This window comes from Ciconia boyciana, chromosome 3, assembly GCF_034638445.1.
Source record: "Ciconia boyciana chromosome 3, ASM3463844v1, whole genome shotgun sequence".
In the NCBI taxonomy this organism is placed as follows: domain Eukaryota; kingdom Metazoa; phylum Chordata; class Aves; order Ciconiiformes; family Ciconiidae; genus Ciconia; species Ciconia boyciana.
In genome coordinates, this window is record NC_132936.1 from 73,079,262 (window position 1) to 73,085,915 (window position 6,654).

Below are 6,654 nucleotides of genomic sequence, written 5' to 3' on the forward strand. Positions count from 1 at the left end.
CAAAGGGGAGTAGAGCCAGCTGGGGTAAAATCAGAAAGGGTTCCTGATATTTAAACACAGGGAGGGATTAATCTCTTTAGCAATAGCCACCCTACCCACTGCTGCCCCCAAAGCGATGGGTACCAAGCTGTGTGAGGAGAAAAGCTGGCTGCCTGTTGGCACCTGGAGCAAGCTGAGGAGGCTCAGAAGCCCAAGTCCTCTCCCTGCTCTGGTGCATTTGCTATGGTGCTGCCAAGATGACCCATATGCCTCAGTGCTGCTGAGATGACCCATTTCTTATAGCAGTGAAATAAACTGAACTGTCAGGAAAGCATGAGAGAAGGGGACTGGGGAAAGCAAGCAGTGGATTCCTTTCGGGCAAACTATTGCTGCGTCAGAGTCTGTCCCTCTAGACTATGTTTCCCTGTTCTACAAATAGCTTTGCATTAAAGAAAATAGGGAAAGTGAAATGACTGCATCTTGCTTTTACCACTGTTTTTCCCTTTCTGAATGCCATTATCACTTTCTCTCTCTCTGGTCACTTGTTTAATTGCTCAAATTTCACCCCCTTGGCTAAGAAGAGGAGAAGTACTTGAGATTTACTGGTTCTTTTCAAGTGTTCAGTGACAGAGACAGGAATCTGCCCTCCTCACTTGGACTCAGGAAAGCTTGAGTTTAGGACCTCCTAGCATACATCCAAATGAAGTGCAAGGAAGCATTTGAACCCATAGGGATCTCCACTTATTCTAAAACATGGCTCAAGGAGTAAGCACTCGCTGCAAGGCAATGTAAAGCTTATTCTCTATACCTCAGCTATGCTATTTTCCAGCAACCAGGGTTGGGGTCCTGAGTATTTAGATATTGCCACTTTGAAGAAAGTGAAAATACAGCCAATGCACTGATACGTGTTTTAGTTTTGTTTAGAATAAAACTAAAGGACTTAATTCTTCATGCTGTAGGTGTAATCACCAGAAGTGCTCTGAAAGGGTTGAGTACTAAATAGGTAGGCATATTAATTCTCCAAGTCCTTTAATTAGCTTCATTTCCGTTTCCACATCAGATTCTACTTCCTTATACCTGCCCCAGGGTCTTACAAAACGCATTATAACTCTTCCCACGTGCTGCCACGTTTTGCTCAGTACCAGCTTTCCGCTGAAGCCGGTTTGTGCCTTTTCTATACCTTACCTATCTATACCTTACCTTTTCTATACATATCATCCATTCCCATACATCTCATCAGTTACTGACATTTTTGTTTAACTGGAAGATCTCAGTTGTGTATCTACACTCCCTTAAAAAAATCACCTAAAAAAGCCGTACAAAGAAGATTCCTACGGAACCTTACTTTGCTGTCCTACGTATATTTTGTTATGTATTCTATATTATGCCATGCAGGTATGTATTTTACTGATGTAGCTTCAGAGCTGAATATCTCAGGAGTAAAGACATTCTCATAGAGACAGGGGTGGTGTATATAAGCACTCAACTGGAGTACTATGTACAGCTGTGCCTATCACACGCTTTAGGAAAGACAGAGATCATCAGGAGTAAGTCTAGGGAAGGCAAGAGGAGGAGTTATGAGAAAAATGGGAAAATGGGGTTGGTTAGTCTAGAAAATGGGGGATGTGAGAAGTCTTTCAATATTTAAAACATTATTGCAAAATAACCTCAATGAATTAATTGCCATGTGACAGAAGACGGGGAAAATGTAATGGGTTTATGCTACACAATGAGAGATTTAAGATGACCTTTAGGAAAATCTTTCTAATAGTTAATGATAGTTAAACACTGGAGTACCCACTGGGGAGGGAGTGGAGTACTTCACTGAAGTAATAAGGGATAAATCCACTGCTTTTACAGTGGTCTTGACATAAGATTATTAAAAGTTTAAATGTGTTTCTCTAGAACATCCATCTCTTGCCACTCAGAAAGGCAACTGGCTGTAGATGGCAACTTCCTAGGGAGAAGCAGGAGCGTATCTTCAGCACAGCGAAATGTTGCTACTGCAATCTGCTTTGCTGCAACGCGCAAGGCTGTCTTTCCATCTACTGGTTGATAAAAATTCTGTGCAACAAAACTATGGACCCTTCACTCTTTCTCTTAAGTGGAAAAACAATCAGTCCAGTATTCAGGTGGCAAGTGACTTGTTCAGCTGGTTAGTAAACATTGCTAATTATCCTGTGGTTTTGAAGTCTCGAAACCATAAATTTGCACTACTATGCTTGAGACACCACAACAGAGGCTTGAGGAAATTAAAACAAAAATGAAAAGCAAGTGTTTGCTTTATAAATCACATGCAAAATCATCAGAGTCTTCAGAAGTCCTTCTGGGTTTTCAGAGAAGTTATCTCAAGTTAGATCTTTATCTTCAAGAGTTTCATAAAAATTGAAATAAGAAAAAAATTTAATGTAATAAGCAATCTGGCAGAGCACCCAAGAGTTATACTACCTGAATGCTCTCCTTGGTCCCAAACTACCTGTGTTAACTTCACAGAAGTCTGATACACTATAGTCTTTTATTCATTGAAAAGGTCCTTTAGTTTGAGCAACACATTGGGTCACAAGTGTCACCTGGAGGTAAAAACATTCAGCATCTCTACACTAGAAATCTCAGAGGAGCAAAAGGCATAGGAGCCAATCCTGCCACAGTGGAAGCCAGGGCAGGGGCATTTTGGTCAGAGTGAAGGTCCTGGAGAAAGCTTAATTGTGTACAAGCTTTATGAGCCATGGAAGGTATTCATTTTAAACAGTAAATGGCAAACTAAACACAAGACTAAATATAGGACCTCATAAATAACTACATTTGCAGCTTTCTATTTACATTATAAAATGCTAAATTGCGTCAATCTTTGTTACTATACAAATTCGAGTGAATAATTTAATATTCTCACTGGTGGTTAGGTTCTACACACACACACTTTTATTGTAGCAAGAATTGCTGTTTTCATTTCCATCAATTGTTAGGATTATAAATGTTTGCACTTATTACATCCTTTTCTCTGGAAAATTAGCTTCAAGTGGCGGGCATACACATTTTGACAGTGAACAAAATCTGCTTAAGCTTAGCAAAGGATCTCCATTGTACAGGAAAGAATATACATTTACATATTAGGAGAAGACTAATGTGGGAAAATCCATTTGCATTTTATAGGAATGGTGTGTACTGTTTAGGGAAATGGGGAAATTTGAGTCTGCCCAATAATTTTGTCTTTATGGTAACCGTGCTGTATGGGTAGTTCTTCCAAACATAATACAAATGGGGCTTATAGTGGAATAGGGCACTTGGAGCATGCAAGAACATTAGAATCTTGCTGTCTATTTCAGTTGAAAAAAAATAAAGTTTAAAACAAAGAGCTCCTACTTGAAGTTTCGGATTTAAAGCAAAAAGCACTTAAGAGTTAACTGGGGGTGCATATAGGAATATTGACTAATACTGTAAATAAAAGAGTTAAATTTTCTGCTGCTCAGAAGTAAGTAGGTATATTCTTTCTGACATTCTCTGGCCATCTCACTGGTCCCTGCTATGCTCTGACTTATAATCAGTATAATTTATGGAGCAATCAATATCTCCATTTTTATGATAAAATTACATCTTGTATCCAAATGAAAGATCTCAAAGCATCTGTATCAGCATGGCAGTAATCAAATTGCTTGGTTGCTCTGTATCACAAGTAGGGAACACATCACAGGAATAAAGAGGCATGGTCACACACAGGTGTAATCCGCTAGTCAGGGAATAGCCATAGTAACAAGCCTATGTGATATATACACTGTTCAGTTTTCTGCTTCCAGGGACCCAGTTAGTTTAGTATACTTAGATGCTCAGCATCTCCACTTGTCAGTCAAGCTACCATCTGCTCCCACTCACTGTAACCCCTTCCAGGTTGCCTATGTAGTACCACATATCTTCAAATCCCTTTTACTTCAAAGAGTTTGAGACAACCTCTGATCCTTTCCCTCCTGCTTTGAGCATGTCCCAGCTCACGTTATGCAGGCTGAGAAGTGCTGGCCTGTTATAAGGTTATGTCTACATCATATTTCAAAGACAGATGCAAGTTTGCTTCAAGCTGGTAGGAAGCAAGCCCGCTCGGATGCAGAAGCCACGTGACTGCATTATCAGCACAATGCTCAGCTTGATGCAATAAGCCTGACGGAGAAACAGAATATATTAGCTGAGCTTCAGTCAGTGCAGAGCATAGGCAAAGCAAGCTTACATCTGTCTGCAATCTGTCAGGCAGCTCTATATTGTGCCTGAATCGCATAATTCCCCCTTCAGTCTTATTAGCCCGTACACAAACTGAAGTAGGGACAGAAAGCTATTCTGTTTGCTTTCTACAGGTGAATTTGCTGATACTGGGCTTCTGTCAGAGATGGCCCACCTGCGTGGATGGAGCGCAGCTCTGCTCTGCTGTGCCGCCATTTCCATCACAGGTACCAGGTCTACATTTGCCAGAAACCCTTTATACTCCGCATCTACATTTACATTTGTTCAGTTTACCAGCGAGAGATTACTTTCTGCACTGCTACCTGTTTCCACCCACTGAGAATCAGCTTGCAGAGCCCTGAAACATTCATTACCAAAAAAATTTGCAATTCTCTTTCCATTTTCGGTCTGTCCAAAAGCACAAGAGTGCTGATAATGAAAGACTTGCAAAAGCACTGCTTGCTTTCAGTCGTCTAGCATCACTTTGGATGAAAACCACAGTTAGCCATTTTGAAGCACGTAAACATCATTAGACAATAAAGACACTTTATTAACCCTTAGGACCATATACCCCTGGGAGATTTTACATGCAAATTTTCCCAAGGTCTATTTTCAACATTACATCTATTGAACGTAAAGGCTGCACACTCTTTTATGAGGCCAGCTGCCAGATGCTCTGGCCATTGAGGACCCTTCTTTAATAAAACTTTGAGGACCCCTGGCTTAGAGTTCTCGGTCCACAGGCATTTTCTCTTTTTTTACCCCAAAGAACCCCTGATATATAAAAATGTCTTCCTCAAGGAGACACAAACCTGCTGCCTGCAGCATTGTGGATCAGCTCCCTGAAGTGACTGCCTAATGCTTAGATCGTAAGACAGCCTTGATCCCTTTTTGCACATTGTTCTCCAACATGTCTGCAAATTCCTCTCTCAAATCACAGAATTCATGCTGGAGCGATACTCACCATCCATGCTGCTTTCTTCTATAGGAAGTGAGGGTGTTATTCAACAAAAAGTGTCTAGCTTCTCCATGGGGCAATAGAGATTACTAACTCTTAAGTGGCATCCAAATTCAATGAAATTAAGAAAATTAGAAGATGCAAACAGGTTTCCAAGAAAAGTACCCATTGCAAAATCTAACATACAGGTTTCCCCCCCTCCCCATGCTCCCAGAAACATCCAGTGGCAGTTGTTCCAGGCTAGAGCAAACCGTAGGACCATCTCCAGGCTAAAGGAGAGTGCGACAGGACCAGCATGCCCATGGCTCAGCGGTACCCCGTTCTCGTTTGTGAATCCTGACCTAATTTATCCCTGCAACACAGGATTCATCACCTCTCTTGCAGGCACGTGCATCTGGCTTGACTGAATTTCCACTGCGTCAATCTGCTTCTCAAATCCTTTCAGCCGGAGAGGAACACTGATAATACCTGAGCAGGAACAGACAAAGCTCACAAAAAATGCTCGGGGCCATTTTGCGGTGAGAAATTATTTCATACTGTGTTTTGCTCAGAAAGGTCTGACAAAAAGCCTACCCTAAGAAACTTCTCTGCCTGCTGTCTTACACAGCTTGCTACCTAACCAAAGGGACGCTAATACTTTAAGTGTGAAATAACTGCAAATATTTTTGTTCAAGAGGTTTTATTCAGCCTTATATGAAAGACTTAGACACCTGAACACCTGTCTTTTCATTGACAAAATTCAGTCTAATATTTGGACTGGAGACAGCCAGCTGTTAGATTGCTCTTGAAGTATTGTCCTGTGACTACTCCAGTGGCTTGCAGTCAGCTCCTCAGGCTGGAGCACGGCGCCTGCACTGTTATCCCAGCTCCATAGGCTCTAGGAGAGCTCTGTGGCTTTGCCTGCACAACATACGGATACCAGGGGTGGCTGCTTATCCCTGCAGCTCTTGCAGGGTGAGATGGCACCTTGTGTATCCCCATGACTCCCCACAGACACCTACCAAATTTCCTAAGCCTGGAGTCACCAGCGCTCACCAGACACGAGCTGTGGTGGGGAGGGGAGCAGGAAGGGTCCTCCTCAGGGGCGACAGGGCGATGAGACACACAGGTGCAGCCATATGCTGTAATGCTGGCAGGAATCAACCCGAGGTGTTTTTTGCCTAGCACAAAACGTCTTCTACCTCCTGCTTGAGAACTGTGGTCCAGGCAACAAATCAGCATTGTCATGGCTGCAATGCCCAGGTGCCACAAAATGGGTCTCCCGGCCCCGGCTGGAGCGTGCCGAGACAGCCACTTGACCCGAAGGAAATCTCTCTTCAGTAAACTCCTGGCCAGGAGCTCCCCACGGGGCTCTTCGGGGCAGGGCCTGGCAGCCAGGGCCTATCCCAGCCCCAGCCAGCAGCAGGCAGCCTGGAGCACCAGGGCAGCCCCAGCCCCGGGCACCTCCCTGGGGACAGGGACAGGGCATGGGCCCGTGGGTGGGCCTGCCTCGGTGGGGCCCGTGGCCGGGCATG